At 41.6% G+C, this 20,374-nt stretch overlaps 1 long non-coding RNA gene and 2 pseudogenes across 1 annotated transcript; all 3 read right to left on the bottom strand.

Annotated features, from left to right (window-relative positions):
• Positions 1–1,742: 1,742 nt before the first annotated feature.
• On the bottom strand, positions 1,743–9,398 carry LOC136466823 (ABC transporter A family member 8-like; annotated as a pseudogene).
• A 785-nt stretch (positions 9,399–10,183) lies between these two features.
• LOC136465309 (ABC transporter A family member 7-like) lies at positions 10,184–16,599 on the bottom strand (annotated as a pseudogene).
• A 981-nt stretch (positions 16,600–17,580) lies between these two features.
• LOC136466828 (uncharacterized) lies at positions 17,581–19,588 on the bottom strand. The gene is made up of 6 exons (XR_010761468.1): positions 19,152–19,588; positions 18,878–19,078; positions 18,615–18,788; positions 18,151–18,540; positions 17,877–18,065; positions 17,581–17,749 (listed from the first exon to the last, which is right to left on the bottom strand). It is a non-coding gene; the product is annotated as an uncharacterized lncRNA (long non-coding RNA).
• Between the last annotated feature and the right edge of the window lie 786 nt (positions 19,589–20,374).

The raw sequence follows: 20,374 nt of genomic DNA on the forward strand, positions 1-20,374 counted from the left end.
TTTCATGCCAAGTTATAATCCATGTCATTTCAACATAGTACTTTTAAGTTAACCATTTTACACGAGAAAACAAGAAAAGGGTAAGAGAGAATGAGAGATGCTATGTGTATGTCATCCTATGTCTACGTGAGATGGATCGTAAGCAATTTTACAGCACTAATGTGGTCCTTTTGGAATTTGGACACGTTGGGGTTGAGATCTCATTAGCCCTCGGATTGTCTTGCGAATTGTACTTTCAATGAGACTTCCCTTATGACATGTTGTGTGAAGTAGCGTTTTGGGATTTGGTCTAAAATAAATGAATTTTGGTGAAATTCATCTGTTTCAGTAAGACCTGAAACAACATCATAACGATCAAAAATTTCGGCCCAATTCAAATTTTTAGGCTAGTCAAGTCTAGACTTCAAATAAACCCATAAGTTAATCCTTGTATAAAAAAATATAATTCATTCCGTTCTTCTTGTGTCTATTCATCAAATTCTGATAAAAAATCAGCTAAATATTAGGTAAATTTGAACAACATCGCATATATGTTAGTCCCTTTGTTCCAAATTGTAACTTGTAAGTCATTATGACTTTTCTAGATACACGGTTTTACTATGTATCTAGAAACGATAATGCCTTAGGCTCAAAAAAAAGAAACGATAATGCTTTCACGTTGGCGTCCATCCATCCAGACGCCGCGCGCCACACTCCGCCTCGCCGCTTCCACCCACGCTGCTCGCTCCCGCTTGCGACGCGTGCCTCGCCTGCGACACTTGCTCCCTCCCATCGCTCGCCCTGCTTGTCACGCACCCGACCCGTGTAGATTCGACTCACGAATCGCGCGGCCCGACCGCCGCGGCCATCCCTCGCCGTGCCCTCATCCTACATGCATTGTCTCTGCTCTCCCCCATCTCTCGCTCTCTATCTCGCGTCCGCTGACAGCAGAGCGCCTCCCTAGCCTCTTTCCTAACCCAACGCCATTGGGATGCCTCGCGCGTAGCCACCCCTGCTGATGCCCGCTGGGCACACGTCCCGAGGCACCTCGGGTCATCCCAGCCGAGCCAAGGGTACCAACGAGCGTAACGGGATGCTAGTGGCGCTCACGAGCCGTCGCTCACCGCCGCCTCCCGCCCTGACGGATCGCCCCAAGCCTCTCCTCCCCTATGTTGCAAATGTATGTTTCAAATGTTTCAGAAGTTTGAGAGGTATGTTGCAATTGTTTCATATGGATATTGAAAAGGTAGATCAGGGATGTTGCAAGTGTTCTAAGGCATGTTGCAAGCATTTGTTCAAAAATGTTTTATCTGTTCAAGACGTAGGTTATAAGCGTTTTGATCTGGATGTTGCATATGTTTCACAGATATGTTGCAACAGTATGTTCCAAATATTTAATATGTTTCAGTCAGGTGGTGCAGCGAGTGATGGTGGCATGGCAAGAGCGCCGGGGAATGGGACGCGGTGAGCCAAGCCCGGCCGACGTGGCGCGCGGCGCGCTTGGGGCCGGCGGTCGGGGCGCGACGGGGCAAGGTGCGCGTGCGGGGCGGGGCTAACGGCCAGGCGGACGGGGTGGGTCAAATCGAGACAGGCAGGACTGCGCATGCGAGGCAAGTCGTCTAGACGCGTGGGCGCAACAACCGAGGGGGGGCGAATTAGCGGACGGGGCAGGCTACGCGGGCATCCAAACGCACGCGTCCGTCTAGATGTACGGATGCTAGCCATATCGATCTAGAAAAGCTAAAATAACTTACAATTTAGAATAGAAGGAACAGTACAAGATACGGTTAATTATTATCACAGGATACATAGTCGATCGAATGTTGCCAATCTAAAGAAGTCCAAATACCACCTCTATCTACAGCCTACACGGAGGATACGTCACTCTCGCTGGCAACTTTTATGAAGGTATCTTCCAGCGTTGCATCAGATAGGCCCCAGGCAGCGATGTTCAGCCAGCTCTTGGCATGCTCCATGGCCTGAAACACCTCACTAATTCTCAGCCCCTGCTTCGGCATCTCAAACTTCTGCGTCCCCGAGATGCGGTACACTCTGTTCGCTGCAGGGCAGAGGGACCGGACGAGCTGCTCTACCACCTCCTCTTCGCCCGCAGCAGTTGTTATGGTGAGCACATATGTGCCTCCATACTTGGCTTTCAGCTGGAAAAACGTCGGACATCTTTTAGCAAGTATGTGTAGATCAGTACAGAACTACAGACTTATCACATGGATAAGCCTACCTCTTTGGAGTTTCCAATGCACTGAAGACTCCCGTTTACCATGATTCCTATCCTGTCGCATAGAGCTTCAGCCTCTTCCATCGAATGCGCTGAAAGTTGGAAGGCACAATTATGTTGTCAAGTTCAAGATGGCAGCTGACAGAAAAGTACTGTCGTTAGGGAAACTGAGAGAATGGAGCGGTGTCTGAAAACATATATAGATGGAATACTGTACTTGTGAGAATTATGGCCCTGTTCTCTTTGGCAGACATCACAGCATTCCACAGTGCTCTCCTTGACGCTGGGTCCAGTCCGGAGCTTGGTTCGTCCATGTAAACAACCTACAAAATGCTCCAAACACACAACCTTTTACATGGGCAAACTGTACAAGAAATACAGCATTCCACATTGCTTTGCCGCAAATACCACTCTTTCTAACTGTACAAGAAATGCACTCTGTTTCCTGAATTATGGTCAGGTATGTAAATACATGTACCTTAGGATCACCAATCAGAGATATAGCAACACTGAGACGACGCTTCATGCCACCACTGTATTTTGCCACACGCTTATCAGCAACACCGTCATCAAATAGCCTTACACTTTTCAGAGAATGTTCCACAGCCTGGAGGAAAGAAACAGTACTTTGATTTGATTGATACACAACACATAATTGTAAATGTGTGATCGATGTTATTGCAACATGAATAGAAAATAGGATAGGTGACTCAGTTTTGGAAAAAAAAAAGGTCTTTTAAAATATCCAGGATGAATTTCTGCGATGTGGGAGTTTTAAAATATGAGATACTTACAACATGAATTCTCGCTTTTCTATATACATATTTTTGACTGTATATCTAGACATAATGTATATCTAGATGCGTAACAAAAGCTATGTACCTACAAAAGCCAGAATGACTTACAATTTGTAATGGAGGGGGTAGCTTACAAACTAGGTTCTAGGAAGATACTTAGATAGGCTAAACACCCCTGAATGAGAATTTTTCTAGGCTATATAATATTGTTTATTACCCACTTGCTAGTGTTGAGAATGTCTTGAATCAAATGCATGTTAATATCTCTTTTAAAGAGCTTTAATTTGTGACAAATTGATTGCCTGGCATAATCAGTAGCCAATAGAACTTCCTGACAAGAGGGATGTTTTTAACTGGAACCACCTACATAATCATGGTCAATTTTTAGTACGTCAATGTACCAATTTCTGAAAAGTCAGAACAAACACCCCTTTTACCAACAAATTCATTTGAAAATTGGAATCCCTCTTAAGATAAGATATTCTTTTAGTACTTTCAATGAGATGAAATTTTAACAAAGGATAACTTAGCCAAAAGAAACTAGACTGGTAGTCACAAGTGGTGTTTCTGTAATTGCATAAACAATTAAACACCTATATTTTTATTGTCGGCATGATAAAACAATTTGAAACATTGTTCATATCATAGTCACAAAACTTCTGGGTCAACAGGATCAGAGAACAGGGTCGACGAACATGGTATGCTACTTGTGAGAGGTTTTTACATGGCAGGGATTGAAAATGACCCTGCATATTCGGGTTGGGGTCGACGTTCAGGGTTGATGCCTTTGACCCCCCATTTTCTATGACTATGGTTCATATATCTAACTAGGTTATCCCCACCAAAACCCATATCATATGCTAGGGAATTTGCTAATGGGCATAGGGAAGGAGGAGAGAACTCTATTTTTGTAGGGGTCGTGGCTCTTATTTGAATAATTTGGTGTTCACGGAATAATTTTGTTTTTTTTAAACATATACTTCCTTTTTTAGACTACTTTCAAGGGAATATGTTAGCAATGTTTTTGGACGTCGATGCAACATGAGGACACTAGGGAGATGACATGAAGGCATCCAAACCTTTGGAGGTTGTCGCTCTGTTTATCTTCATGAGCAATGGATGAAAAAAGCAATAATAGACTTTGTTTATAGTTTCCCATTTAATGTGTCCTCTTTCCCTTCATTTGATAGTCAGCAATTGAGCTGAAAACTCGGTGACTAAGAATTGTTGTAGGTGGTTGCTAAAGCCGCAATTTTTCCCTTTTCTAAATTAATGAGAAATAAAATCAGAATTAAGATATATCCACATGTGGGTCACATACAAGTACACGACTTTGAACCAGATAGTGCATGGAAATAATTAGATGGTGTCTCAGTTTAAGGTGGCAAATGGAACTAATCAATTTCATGGAATAAATCCCAAAAATAAACAGGTACAGATTAACCTGTGGCCAGACATTACCACATCTAATGCTCCACCCCTCAAATTCTTAAGTCTGCCATAAAACATCAAATGCTCTCGACCCGTCAGTGTTTCCCATAGCAAGCTGCATGGAGATGATCAACGTAAAGGGGTAGCGATCACAAATTAACAAATCTCCCGCCTTAAATTTTGAGAGAAAATTAGTTCAGAATTATACGAGTTGCTTTTTTGTAACACAAGCTTAGTGAGAGACAGGAAGTTAACATTACTCAAATTGTGGACAAACACCAATTCTTGTATAGATTTTGTTCATGTCCAATCGTATGTCCATTCCATCAATATAAGCCGTGCCAGATGTAAGTTTAGTAAATCCTGTCAGCTGTTGTCAGGTTAAGAGTTAATCAAAGTCGATAGTGTAATGTAGCAATGAGAAATAAATTATATAAGCTAATCGATGAACTATTGAACAATAGCTAGTCTTCTGGAACAAAGAGGAAATCAGGAACTTCTAAACATGATGTTTCCTGATTTAAACAAATGGGTATAGCAACTCTCCTAAATTGGTGACATTTCCCGGGAAAGAGAAACTGCAGTGTGAAACATCCTGTATACATTACTGATTTATGCATCTAAGACTGTTTGTATTTACCATGCTAATGAGAGAGGTTTTTCCAGCACCATTTGGACCAAGAATTCCAAAACACTGCCCACGTTGCATAGAAAGTGATAACCCTGTGACAGCAATTTTCTCTGCATTTCCATCTTTTCCATGGTACACTTTCTTAAGATTGTCGCATATTACTGAATAACTGCTATCCGATTCTTGTAAGAGTTGTTCAACTATTTCTCTCTGAAAACAGAAAAAGGGGAAAGCAATATTATTGTGCCAAGAATTTGGTAAAACAACATTCATGCAGGAGTACTAGAGTAATTCCAAATAATATTTTATCTCAACTTGCTTTGTCACACTATCTGCAATATCCAAGTTTGGTGGGATGGTTTGTGGTTTGGTCGATATAGTGTTCAGAATATCAAGTTAGCACACGGTCTACTTTATTCTATTATTCAGATTTAATCAAGCAGAACATAAAAGCGTACAAAAATAGAATTGTATATGCACAAGGGTAATGGTGATAGATAATATGGAAGTGCACCTCTCTCAATACATCAGTCATGTCTGTTTCAACTGAGGATAGGAATTCTTGAAGCTGAATAGTCTGCATCTGACAAGTGTGAGAGCTCCAATCTGTGCTTGAGTGACAAGCTGATACTATTTTTCTAATTCCGTTTTGGAGGGTGCCAAATTCATCCAAAAAGAATGTTAACAAAAGGAATGTGGCCCACTCGATTGCCATTATGATGAGAATGTCTATCATTCCATTCTTGTGATCACTCAAGTCTTCCCAGTGTATTCCAGAAAAGTCTGTACGATACAAAGGTGATGGAGGTGGAGAGAACTCGTAGATTATGCGGTACAAAGAAAATGGTGGGAAGAACTCCATAAGTGTTGTCCAGCTTCCTGAAGCACAGAAAAATATGATATTTTTTCTTAGAAGTAATAGTAGGGGGGTATAAGATATATCACAACAGACTTAGCCATAATGTAGGAAGTAGTTTGGGCACAGACTTGACATGGACATATCTTCAAAAATAGGCCTGAATAAATATTCTCCTAAATAGGCAGACCCAATTGTGAAGAGATATCCAGTCACTGCATGAAACAATTACATATAATGATAGTCAATAATTTGCTAGAACCATCTGAATCTGAACAAACAGAAATGCAAACACTCGAGTAGAAGCATACCACTAGCAGTTCTGACTTTTGAAAAGTATGTTGCTATAAGAAAAGCAAACGAAATTTGCAAGTTTATGTAGGCGAAGTAAACCACAAATTGTACCCTGTAGTCACTCAATATAAATAACTTTATGCCTGGCAACAGAAAGACAAGTATTATTTCCAAAGCAAAGTAATTCACATGATTTGAAATGCACAAGTGGTCCCTAATGTATGCTTTCAACATATTATAAATAATTTTTCACCATATCGAAAGCAGCTATTATCAGAAGAAAACAAAAAAAAAAACTAAAACTAGTGTACTATTAACCATTTGTACAACCTTAACACTTCTAAAATGTACCCTTTTATTTGGAATATTAACGCAGCGCATCTTGTCAAATTGTGAAATGAATCGTCTTACCAAAAGAGAGCCAAAAAACACCAAGAAGAGCATATACAGTAGCGATAGAAGAAGAAAATAACAGTATGATATAATCCCGTATGCCATATCTCCTAGGCCATGCATCTTCATTATAGTTCTTAGCTTCTGTTCCTTGTCATAGACTAAATTGCTCAGGATGACCTGCAATAGCAGCAAGTTTACATCTGATTATGCAAGTTAACTAATGTCTATATCAGGAAAGAAAAGAAGTTCCCATCTACTACATGCTGTTCAGTCTACGGTAAAGGAGACCATACAGGGAAAAGAAGCATTATCATCCATACGAAAACCAATTTCCCCACTAAGAAAGATATATCAATAGGCAATTCTTGTTGAGCAACTCTAGGCATGTCTTTAATAAACTCAAACTGTATCTTAGTATCACTGCCCCTCAATTGAAGGTATGCATTTGAGACCTGCATAGGAGCACCATAAAATAAGTAAAACAATGCATAAACATTTGAATAATTTTTTCTACACGAAAGCATTTAGTAACACAAGATTTTGACTTTCAAAGAACATTCAAAAGTGTAATACTTTTTTTTAAAAAAAGGAGTGTGGTGACAGATAGCAGAAGCTATCATATAGAAAGCAAGGAAGTTTAAACCATTACATCTTAGTTCCTTATGACATTTATATAATGGTGAGCTGAGTGTTGGGGGAAAATAGTATGTTGTGGCAAGTATGTTTCACCTGGAAAATTATATTTTTTTCAGTCAAAAGAAACAATTACCAGATTCAATAACCGTGGAACTCGAAGCAATATTGGTGAAAATGAAAGTGAAGGTAACGACATTGACAATTGAGTATCACCCTTGTATGTTGAGTTGTATGAGACAATCAAGTTAAACTTGTTGAGGTTTGAGCTTGTGAGGTCATATGCTGTAAACAGAATAATATAAGTTGATTAGAGTTGTCAATTAGGGCTAGGGGGAAAAAGATATGATCAAGGAGAAGAATGGTAAAACCTGAAGCAATTTGATTGGCTTGCGTATCCTCTTTGTAATAAACTCTATATGATTCACTGTTAATGACTGATGAGTCCTCTCGCCAGAGAAATAATCCTTCAATACAGTCCGCATCTGATCCAGGCCAGTTTTTCAGATAAGAATAGCTGTTAGGGTTCATCTTATTTCACAATGACTTAGTCTAGTCATATTTCAGAAAAGGTACTCTATCTGATCAATGTCTCAACCAATTCGTCGAATATTTGTAGAAAAAAAATATCTGGTAAATTCCATTCTAAAAATAGTAGTAATAATGCACTAAATGTTACTATTAGCCACCTGTTTTCCTTTTCCTTTTCCTTTCCTTTTTGCGAATTAGTTTTATTTTCCTTAAAAAATCATAAAAGAATTGCATATTGTACCCACTAGATTTGTGTTAAGCCAACTCTGTAAAAATTAAATTATCGTTTGATTTCTCTACATAGCTCCTGGGCAGCCGTTAAGAATCTCACCTTTGGTAAAATTGCTGCTACCTTCTTGGACTAGAAAAGAAAGTGTCGCGTTCCGAGTGCAGCTTCTCTGAAGGAAAAAGAGGTGGTTGCGGTGGTCAAAATCAGAACCGAGTTCCTCAGCGCCATTAGAGATAAAGCGCATTGCATCTGTACCCTGAAAATGTTTCGCAGGGAGTTAGATCAATGGCTCAATTCAACAAGCGAGCAGCAGAGCATCACACAAAGCTCAATTTAGGGAACCAACCAGTGCGAAATCAGCAATATTGGAGATGTCGGCTGCAGAATTCAACTCCCCATGCTTGGGTAACATGTTACTCATGACACCTGCAAGAACCAGAAATCATGAATTCCAAACCTATAACAGCATTTTGCAAGTAGGAAACTCCAACATTTACCGCAAAACTAAAGATGTGCATACTTTCTGCAAATGACTGGTTGGTACCAGTGACAAGGAACGTCGCCGCGGGGGGGGTTCGACCTTCTGATCGAAGCGCCCCTGAGATTGGTCGACGCCGAGGAACCGCTGTCCATGTCGTCCGGTGCCGGCGGCAGCTGCAGCACCGGCGGCCATTTCGGCGCGATCGGCAGGGGGCATTCGGTTGGGCAAACGAGGCCTCCTACCGTGTCCGTGCTGGAGCTGTTGGTGCTAGCGGTGCAGTAGCCGCAGTCGATCCGTGGCCTGTGCGCCGCTGAACTGGCGTAATAAGCTATCGCCACGATCATGTGCACCCCTCCGAGTAGCAAGCAGATGAGCAGCGGGAAGCAGATGAGGCAGCAATTCGACCTGTGGTTGCGCCTCTGCAGATTCACAGTGTAGGTAGAACATGTCAGAGTTCATCAGCGAAAAGCAATAGGATTGATTGCACCCCGGCGAGAAGAGAATTAATTTGGGGGTTTTCGTATGCGCTCCGGCAAGAAGAAGATCGAATCTTGGGACTAGAACACAGGAGCTGCATTCTTCAGTTCCTTGGAATCCACAGGATCGAGCATGCACTAGTATGAAACTATGAACCTTTTCAGAGGCAAACCGCAAAGAAAATTTTTCCTACGAAAAAGAGTCGAGATTCCAGTAATACGAAGAGAGATTTGACTGATCAGGAGATGAGGACGCATCACCTGGATCACGAGATTCTTCCTGAAGAGTGCATTGGTCTGCGCGAGGCAGTTGGCACCCATCGCCTCGCCGCTCGGCTCCTCCCCTCGGAGAGGTGAAGAGCAGAGCTCGAGAAGTGAAGAGAAGACTCTGCTGCTACGCTTGCAAGTGTAGCAGTAGCACTTCCAATTGGACTGGAGCAGGCGTGCCAAGGCACCAGCAGTGCAGGACTGCAAAAGCTGTGTGGCCTTCCACGTGCAAAAGATGGTTTTGCCCCTAGCGATAGCGGATCAGAGCCTCCTTCCTTTGCTCCGAAGAAAGGTCAATTTCGGGAAACCGCAGCAGGATATCACACTGCCCAGCAAGGATGCGGTGGCATTAATTCTATAGGGGTGGGTGGATTTTGCTATTGTGCATGGTCAGAATTAATAGTAGGGTGCTCTACTCAACATCAATGTTTGGAAATCCTATCCAAAAAAAAGATATGGTATTTACTGAAATGGGTATTAACAATTGAGTTTGCGATGGACATGGCCCCTTGCCATTTTGTAAAATGTGCACCTTTTAGGTGGGTTGTTCTCGTAACCTATATTTGATGCACTGGACTAATCGCTAGTCATCTAAACTTTAGTCCTACACTCCTAGTAATAGTAATAGATTGACTAAAATTAAGTTCAACTCTAACTAATTGTTCTAGCAAAAATGAGTTAAACCGAACTTAAAAACTAACACAGACACACACACACACAAGTATACTTGCGTTCCTAATTAAAAAAAACAATATACATGCATCCCAGCTTCAGTGGCGTAGATAGAGAAAACAAAAACTTGTCCATCCTTAATTGCCGGAAGCCCAAAAAACTAAGAAATCCTTAATCACAGGAGATCAAACTGACCTAATATATCAGGGATACATTATTATTATCAATTCTAAAGTTGTTAGTATATATATATATCATACAGATGGAAGGAAAAACAATTTTGCGTTAAAAAAAAGGAAAAGCAGTCTTCAGTTGGGTTGCAGAAGCGTATCCGCAAGCCGCTGCACGCTTCTGGTGGCGATCCCATGGCAGGAACGCTGTCGCTGTACCCTACGCCGCTTGCGTCGTTGCCTCCTCTCTCTGCACCAACGAACAGATCGAGCAACCGAATGTGCCCAAGCACAGTTGGGTGGCCGGCGCAAGCGTTGCATCACCACGGCGCCGACCAAGTCCAACCCAAATCCTGAATGGATCTCAGAGCGATCCCGGCCGGCTCCGCGCAGCGCATGCACTTCTCATGCACTCGATCTCCTCAGCAATCGACCTTGATGAAGACGTCCTCCAGCGTGCTGTCGACCAGGCCCCAGGCGGCGATGTTGAGCGAGCGCTTGGCCTGCTCCACGGCGCGGAAGACCTCGGCGATCCTCACCCCCTGCTTGGGCAGCTCGAACTTCTGCGTCCCGGCGATGTGGTACGTCCGCTTGGCGGCGGGGGAGATGGACCGGACCAGCCGCTCCACCGCCTCGTCTTCGCCCGCCGCCGCCGTCACCGTGAACACGAACGTGCCTCCGTACTTCGCCTTCAATTGCGAGAAACGAACATACATGCAAATATGCAATTACAATGTTGGTTCTGAAAAGCGAAAACAGAGTCAGCTGGGAGGCGCAAGTGATGTGTACCTCTTTGGAGGTTCCGGTGCACCGGAGACGTCCATACGCGGCTATTCCTATCCGGTCGCATAGAGCCTCGGCCTCTTCCACGAATGCGCTGAAAGGTTGAAGAAGACATTCCATGCATGATTTCAAGCTCAGTTAAACTGTTGTGATTAGTAGCAGATATGGAAGTGTGTTAGTGTCTGAAAATACAAGTGTGGAAAATTAATCTTACTTGAGAGGATTATGGCTTTGTCCTTTTTGGCAAACTTCAGAGCGTTCCATAAGGCACTCCTTGATGCTGGATCCAATCCTGTACTTGGTTCGTCCAAGTAAACCACCTACAAAATGCATGCTCCAAATAATATACCTATAATAACCTTTAACCAAATGAGTAAAATACATACTGTTCTGTCTCCTAAAGAAATACTGTCTATTTCACTGATCATGGATAACTGCTGCACAGAACAAGTTTAACCTTAGGGTCGCCGATTAGGGATATAGCAACGCTGAGACGACGTTTCATGCCACCGCTGTATTGTGAAACCAGAATATCAGCAGCACCACCATCAAATATCTGTAGTGCTTTTAGAGATTGTTCTGCAGCCTGGAGAAAGAAATAGAAAGCTTTGAGCCATTGACTACTTCCTAGTTGTTACTCCCTGCGTTTCAAATTATAAAACATTTTGGTTTTCTAGATACATTGTTTTTATTGTGTATCTAGGCACAATGTATACCTACGTACATAGCAACAGCCGTGTATGTAGAAAAGCTAAGGCATTCTATAATCTAGAATATAATGGAGGGAGTACCTACTTACATACACGCCAGGACAATTAGTTTGGTTTCCATCCAGAATATGAGAACTTCTTCTATCTCTTTTCATTCAGATAAAGAGAGAGCAATTTGAACTTCCATTTATAAACTATGGATATATGATGAAGTTACAAATATGCAGATGTATGACAGCAACACCTTGCATTTTGAATTTGGAGTTTTCAAATTGTGGGTCAGCTCAAAACAGATCACTGACTCATTAATAGGGTCATCACACAAGATATTCTTAGGCTGCATTACCGGCGGCTTTTGAAGAAACTATAATTTGTCTCTATGGTAACCCTTTTTTGATAAAGGAAGAAATTTATTAATTTTTAAGATGATTACATCGATGTTTTCAAAACCCTCTATGATAAAGTTATCAGTGATGGTTTCTAAACTCTCAATGATTCCTTAGTAATCCTAATCTCTTGGAGGATCGGGAAGAAACGCAATGCTCAGGTGTTTAGAGGACAATTGCTTTAGTCAGTGCAATTGGACAAAGATATTAAAGAGGTCAGGATGCAGGTTGCTGGTTGCAAGCCACGTTAATCTGTTTGTCTGTTGTATAGCAGTTTTAGGAGAGGTAGTTTCAAGTGTAGCTTGAGCCCTTGTGTGGTTTGGGTCTGTTTTTCTTTCTCTCTCTCTCTCTCTTTCTCTTTCTCTTTGTTTTGTCTTCCTAGGCACTTAGGATGCTGGTCTGTATCATATCTATTTTGTATTGTACTTCTATGGGTCATATCTCCTCCTCTTAATGAAACACGTGCATAGCACGTTCTAAAAAATATAAAAATAGCATACATATTCAAATAAAGTTGATAATGCATGTAAACTATTTGCATGGTGCTTCAGCTTGGAAATAGAGTATATCTGACTCTTGGAAATGGAAGTATATTTGACTCATGGAAACAATACCAAAATAAAATAGTAGAGGGTACCCTGTATACAGGTAGTACCTCAATTAATGCAGCACCGTTCAATCTCTTTAGTCTGCCATAGAACATCAAATGCTCACGGCCAGTCGGTGTTTCCCATAGTAAGCTACATGGAGAATATAAAAGAAGTAGTGATCAGTGATCACAAGTCAAAAACATTCCACACTAGACCATATTACCGTAAGGCAATATATAGTTTTGAATCTTGTAAGGGATTTTCTAACATTTTGGGGAAAAATAGGAGAATAGTGTGTGAAGAGCTGCAATTACTTGAATTGTGGACAAACACCTATTCTTGTATAAATCTCGCTCATGTCCGTTCGTATGTCCATTCCATCAATATAAGTCGTGCCAGATGTAGGTTTAGTAAATCCAGTCAGCTGTTGTTAGGTTAACAAAAGTTGGTAATGTGTGAAGTAGCAATAAAAAATCACTTCTATTTAACAAGCTACTTCCCAAGGTCAATAAAAGGCAAAAGAAATACATACCATGCTAATGAGGGAGGTTTTTCCAGTACCATTTGAACCAAGTCCAAAACCTTGTCCGCGTTGGATAGAAAGTGAGAAGCCTTTGACAGCAACTACCTCTGCATTTCCATCTTTTGGAGGGTACACTTTCCTAATGTTATCGATTATGACTGAATAACTGGTATCTGGTTGTTGCAAGAATCTATCAACTATCTCTCTCTGAAAAGAAAGTGGGAAAGCTGCATCATAATGTAACAAATTTAGTGAAGAAAAGACATTCATGCAGAATTAATTTCAGACAATACCATCGGTACCTAAATTTAGTTTAAATAATATCACACTATGTACAGCATCCAAGTTTGGTTGTGTGTATATGTTGGGGAGGGGGAGTCAATGTTAAAAGATCAAGTTAAGCATAACACAAAATTCATATTTTTATGTGTCTATGACTACTAGAGGGATTAAAATAACCATTCATGCTCTTGCTAGTGTTTTATTGATAGATTGTATTTCTTTATATATAAGGAATTACTTGACACCAATGCAAATAATGAAATGGATTAATTATACCCTAAAAAATACCATATGACGAAAGAGGCAAAAACTTCCAAAATCTAATACCTAGATGACTTACGGGCACACAGCTGCATCTGTTATGGACGTGGTTAACACTTAACAGTATATGCAGTCCCTCTTTTAAGCCCTATGGTCAACAAAACATAACACATATAGCTAGAAATATTTGGGTTGCACCTCTCTCAAAATATCTGTCCTGTCAATTTCAATTGAAGCTTCAAATTATTGAGGTTGTGTGGATGGCTTCTAAAGGGTCTGATAGCTCCCGTCGGGGCGAGAAGCTGTCAACAACTTTCTAATTCCATTTCGGAGGCAACAAAATTCATCCAAATATAATGTCAAGAAAAGAAATATAGGCCACTCAAGTACCATTACGATTAGGAGGACTAAAATTCCATTTTTTTGGATTACTCAAGTCTCCCAAGTGTACACCGGAGAAGCCTGAAAAAAATCCCTCTGATGGAGGTGGAGAGAGCTCATAGATTATGCGGTACAAAGAAATAGGTGGGAACAACTCCATGGACGTAATCAAGCATCCTGAAGCATAAGAAGAAATAGAAGTTTCTGAAACTTAGCAATAATAAGAATATATACAAGACGAAAGTTGGGCACAGACTTGAGACAGAGGTGTCTTCGACAAAAGGCCTGAACAAATATTCTCCTATAAAGCCAGACCCAATAACATAAATATGTCCTGTTACTGCACAAAACATATCCATGTAATAACTAACAAGAGTAGATACAATGCTCCTGCAACCATCTTCTGAACAAAAAATATGAATACTCAAGTAGAAACATACCATTAGCAGTTGTGGTAGTAGAAAAGTATGTTGTCATAAGGAAAGCAAATGAAATTTGCAAATTCATGTAGATAAAAAGATTAGGAATTGTAGCATGTAGCTATTCATTGCAAATAACTTTATACCTGCAAGAAAAATGATTTACATGATTAAAAGTGCACATAAGGTTCCTGATGTGGGCTTTGGAAGGTACACTAATTAAAATTTGTAGAAATAATAAAGTAGTCATTATTAACGAGAGAAATAAAAGGAAAATTAAGTCAGTGTAATCTGTTTTTCAATTTTGTGCAACCACAACACCTTAAAAGTCATGCTAATTTTATTTATTGTGCTATAAGGAGCCTTTCTCATAAAACTGTGAGTTGTATCATCTTACCAACAATGGCACCAAATGTAACCAGTAAGAAGATATAAAGTAATGATATAAGAAGGAAGTAGCAATAGGATATAGTCCAATATGCCATATCACCTAAACCGTCCATTTTCATCATAGCCCTTAGCTTCTGTTGTTTCTCATAAACTAAACTGCTCAGGATGACCTGCAATGTTAGTATGTCATTTTTAAAGAAATATATTGGTTTGTTAGTGTTCCTCTTTTTGTATTCCCCCATTGTGTAAGGGACTTTGTTCATATTCAACGTATACTTACTTATATCTTTATATGTATTCCGAGTGGAGTTCTCATGAATACTCAAGTGCTATTTTACAACAAAAAATTAGAGTAAAACGAACTAGAGTTCATCTCCTTTAGTCAATCCTCTTTCCACCACATGCACTTCATGCGATCCGCCACTAGCCCACCACATCTTCGTTCTCTGAGCACATCATTGGTGCGCAATGCTCATCCAAGCTGACTTGTCTACTCCACCGCTGCCAATCCTTATCCTCCTGAATACCCATTACGCAACTATTGGGTGTTCACCAAGTTGTGCCTAGCTGGCATCGATCTCTTTTTACCAGTTATGCTCTACATTAGATTAGATCTGTATCTAGTTGGAAGGGGCATGGGAGCGCCAATTGCCTAGGCTACGATAGCAGAGGTAGCACATGCAACAAGAAGAACGGCGCCAATTACACTAGTGTGGGAGGGGAGATGTGAGAAGTGGAGATGGAAATAGCTGGGCTTGGCCTGTAGGATGTGGGGCATAGGTTGGCTTGGCTTGCTTTACACGTATATATGGGCAACGAGCCGGGCCGTGCCAGGCACTGCCCGAAGGGGGTCGCGCCGGTGACTTGGCAGGTGATACAAGTCTGATCTAGTCAAAAATCAGACCATGTCAGTAGAATAGGGTTTAGAAACCAGTTGTAGGATTATTTATGGCGGTGTGGACATGGACTATTGAGGGAGAGTAAATTGAGTCATAGTTTTGTTGTGTTGGCCTGCTGATAGAGGGGGCTACAATGGCCTTATTTCACATACTTCGTGTCTTTGTCCATTTCAATTTGTAAGTCATTTTAGTTTTTTCATAAGTCAAACTTTTTGTAACTTTGACTAAGTTTATATTCACATATACAATTTCAAATAAATACACTATCAAAATACATTTCATGGTGTTCTAATGAATCTTGTTTAATGTTGTAGATGTATGTGCATTTCTCTATAAATTTGGTTAAAGTTAGAGAAATTTGATGTTGGGCAAAGCTAAAATAACTTACAATTTGGAATGGATTATTTTGGGATAGTAGCATATTTCTCCAAGTAATTATAGTTACTTTATATGTTACAAAAGAAAAGGGTTTCAACTTTCATTAGTTTATAATAAAAAAAGATCATACCGGGAAAAGGAGCATTATAATCTGTATAAAAAACAGCTTCCCAACTATAAAAGACATATCTGGAGCCTTAATAGGATAACCATCTCTAGGCATGTCTTCAACAAACCCAAATCGCATCTTAGTATCATTACCCCTCAACTGAAGGTACGCATTTGAGGCCTGTACAATAGCTAGAAACTCTGTAAGACAACAGAATGATAAACAAAAAAGGCAATGCACTAACTGATGTTTGGACTTTGGATTATTTCTGAAGGCATGTACAAATGACCTACTAAAGGGTTGGGGAAACGGTAGTATTATTTTGTAGTAAGAGATGTATAACCCGGTATTCTCTTTCAATTTAAGAAATGAACATTACCAGATTTATTAAGCACGCAACCCGAAGCATGTTTGATTTTTCAGGATTGTATTAGACAATCATGTTGTAGTGCTTGAGGTCTGAGCTTGTGAGATCATATGCTGTAAACAAAAGAATATATGTTATGTACCAATTAATTAGAGTCTAGAGATATCAATTACAAGCAGAAAAGGAATAGATAGTGGGATGGTAAAACCTGAAAGAATGTCATTATTGTTCTCTATCCTTTCCGTGGTCTTGCTTTTCCTGAAGCTTTAATACAATTTATTGTTCATGACTACTGAATTCTCTCGCCATTCAAACAATGCTTGAGTACACACTACCAGATTCAACTTCTTTGCCGAGTGCCTGAGGCACTCGGCAAAGGCCGATATACACTCGGCAAAGCCTTTGCCGAGTGTTACACTCAGCAAAGGGCGCTCGGTAAACAGTTTATCGGCAAAGACCTCTTTGACGAGTGCATTTTATCGGGCACTCGGCAAAGGCTTTGCCGAGTGCCAATCCGACACTCGGCAAAGAAAACTAGCCATGATGGCGAGTGCCACCGTGACGGCGGCTTTGCCGAGTGTCAAGGTCAAGCACTCGGCAAAGGTACCCGATTTGCCGAGCGCCGTTGACTTAGACACTCGGCAAAGGTGGCCACTTTGCCGAGTGTCGCCGACAAGACACTCGGCAAAGGTGGCCACTTTGCCGAGTGTCGCTGACAAGACACTCGACAAAGTGGCAACCTATGCTGAGTGCCTGGCCAGTGGCACTCGGCAAACATGTGATGTTTGTCGAGTGCAATGGCCATTGCACTCGGCAAAGAATGTTTCCAGGTAGTTCCCAGATGGTCACTTTGCCGAGTGTCATGGCCATTGCACTCGGCAAAGTGACTTAAAACAGTCTTTTTTATTTGTTTTTTACATCCCATCCAAACAAACAGAAGATATATATAACAAACATCACCAACATCACATATATATCATCAACATCACATATATATCACCAACACCACATATATATCACAAACGTTACATGTCTCACAATATATCACAAATAATTTCACAAGCAATCCAAGTGCTCCATCATCTTCAACCACAATTGCAAATAGAAGTATCATTAACAACCACAAGTATCATCACTGATTTGGTGAAGGATTCGCTGAAGCATGAGGATCGTTCGATGTCGTCGATTGATTCTGCACAAAGAAGAAGAGATTGCATGTGTGAAACAAGATAAATATATACCATACATGAATAAAACTTTCATACTCCACTAGGATTGACCATAAGCATGAACATACAAACTAAAACATTTATACTCACAGGAGTAGAATAGTGGGGAGGTGGAGATGGTGGTGGAGCGAATAGCGAAGGTGGTGGAGCTACACCCATAGTGGCACCAAGACTTTGCATGTACTGAAGAATATCTGCCATCCTCCGCTGCTCGGCCTCCACCCTCTCAATCTTCGCCTACATCTGCTCCCGTATCCTCCTCTCTTGTTCCAGCTGGGCCTACAATATATTCACCCTAATGTTACAATAATGCAAAGGAAAGGTATGAAAAAAACCAATGAACGACGAATAAACCAGGAATAACCTCAAGTGCCTCCGCCCGGTGGTGTGAAGTGTCCTGCTGAGGTCGTATGGCCGGGCTCCTGCTCGTGCTGCTTGCTCAAATCTGGGAGAGACTGGGAGTAGCGGCCGAGTCGATTGCGCCATCGCCAATCCAGTACCGCCCATGCTTCTTGCCTCAGCCCACCCTCATGACGACTTCTCCATAATGGTCCTCGGTGCTTGGATCGTACTCTAACCCGTGGACCTCCCTTGCCATCGATGTGTACTCACTGAGGCGGTTGTGGACGGTCGCATTGCTGTATGCCTCGGGCCCATCCTCTGGGTTGTAGTTGACGTCGGACGTCACCTTGCCCTTGTGGGCCATAGAAAATACCTTGAAGATGGAGCAAGGCTGGCCACCATGTAACGCCGACTATGAGAAAAAATGCAAGATGATTAGAAATCATGCAGAATTGAGCGTTAGAATAAATAAATGAATTTGCGTACCCATGTTTCTGCGTATCCGCTAAGGCTACGGCTGCCTTGATGGTGTGCTACACCTAGCATCATCAAATGCCGCTCCCGGCATAAGTTGTGTGTCTCCTCCCACTCGCATGAGCACCACCTATCCACCATCTGTTCCCAGCACTGGGGATGTACGGCGCACCAATAAGGAATCATCTATAGGCCATCAAGTACATGACATATCAGAAGATGAAATTAAGCCTACTTAATCTCAAAAGGAATCAGTGTTAATGTTCTATATTTACCTACAGGTACTGGTCCCAGGTCAGTGTCATGGATCTTGCGTCCCTTTTGGTGACCTTCATTCTAAGGACGGTCCCATGGTAAGTTACGATGGCCTGGATATGCGCCTTGTAATGCATGTCCACGATGAGTTTTTTTTTGCAGCATTTGGTAGCCACCGCATCCGTCCTGGCCTCATGTCTGCCCTAGCATCTAAAGAAATCCTACATACAAACACGATGTATCCATTCGTTATTTCAAGAATGTATTGAGCAATGTAGTGCGAGGAAGACTTACCCACAGCTCTTGCTTCACCCGCTCTGCCTTGTTGTTGAATACCCTATGGGCCCGATCTACAGCATCAGAGGCGGCGGCGTAGTGGTCAAATGAGTAGGCTGGCCCCGTTACTCCGGCGTACTCAACCAGGCCAGGGAAGTGCTCCTTGCACAGAAGATTAAGGATGCCATTGACTTGGCATGTGTGACCACCTCCACTCGCCACAATCATCCAGTTCATGCCCAAGTGATTAAGAAAAAATATTAATTTCTATTTTGATTTTCAACATATCATATAAAGTAGTGATAACATCTAAAGTTACTTACTTTTCCCCCTCAGGTCGAATCAGCGGGCGTCTCTCATGAGGTATCGGTCGCTGAGGGAGGCTCGTGGGACCTCGCAAGTAGACGCTCGACGAACTAGAGGAAGCGGAACCTCCCGCTATCGCCTCATCCTTGTCGTCCTCCTGTGTGTCCTCCTACACCTCCTCATCGTCCTCCTGTGCCTCCTTGGTGTCCTCCTAGGGCACCTGCTCCTCCTCCTCCTCCTCCTCCTCACGTGACGAGGCGGCAGGCGACGACTCCCTCCTACGACTGCTCCTCCTCCTACTGTCCCCCAGTGCAGCAGTCCTTGTCCTTTGGTACAAGGACGTTAGCTTCCTCATCCCACCGCCCACCATCTTTGTTCAATCACCTACAATTAAAAAGAGTAAACCAATAAGCACAGATAAACAAGAAGTACTTAGAAATAAATGCAAAATAAACAAAACATAATTACAAAATAACATAGTATTACATGTATTAGAAATAATCTTCATGATCGGGATTAGCTGAATCATAAGTCTCATCATCACTATCAATCATGTCGGAATAATCTACACTACCCGAATGAGCAATGTTGTCATTGTCATTGTCTAAATGTAATCGCTCAAGCATTTGTAAGTCCTTCACATTTTGAACCTCATCTCCAACGTCCTCTTCAATAACCATTTCATTGTCTACTTCCATTCTGATCGTTTCGATTAAGTCTATCTCAAACCTCCCTTCTAGTCCCTCTTCTTGAAAGAACTCTCCATCATATGTGTTTGGGTCTAAGTTGTAATCTTCATCGTTTGGAACAGACACTTTACCATGTGGCGATACCCTGTACACAATATCCCAACCCTTAAGATGACTTATGGTTTGACACGTATATGGGAGATAATAAACTTGCGTGGCCTATTGGGCCACAATATAGACGTCGTC

This window comes from Miscanthus floridulus, chromosome 7 (genome assembly GCF_019320115.1).
Source record: "Miscanthus floridulus cultivar M001 chromosome 7, ASM1932011v1, whole genome shotgun sequence".
Lineage (NCBI taxonomy): Eukaryota > Viridiplantae > Streptophyta > Magnoliopsida > Poales > Poaceae > Miscanthus > Miscanthus floridulus.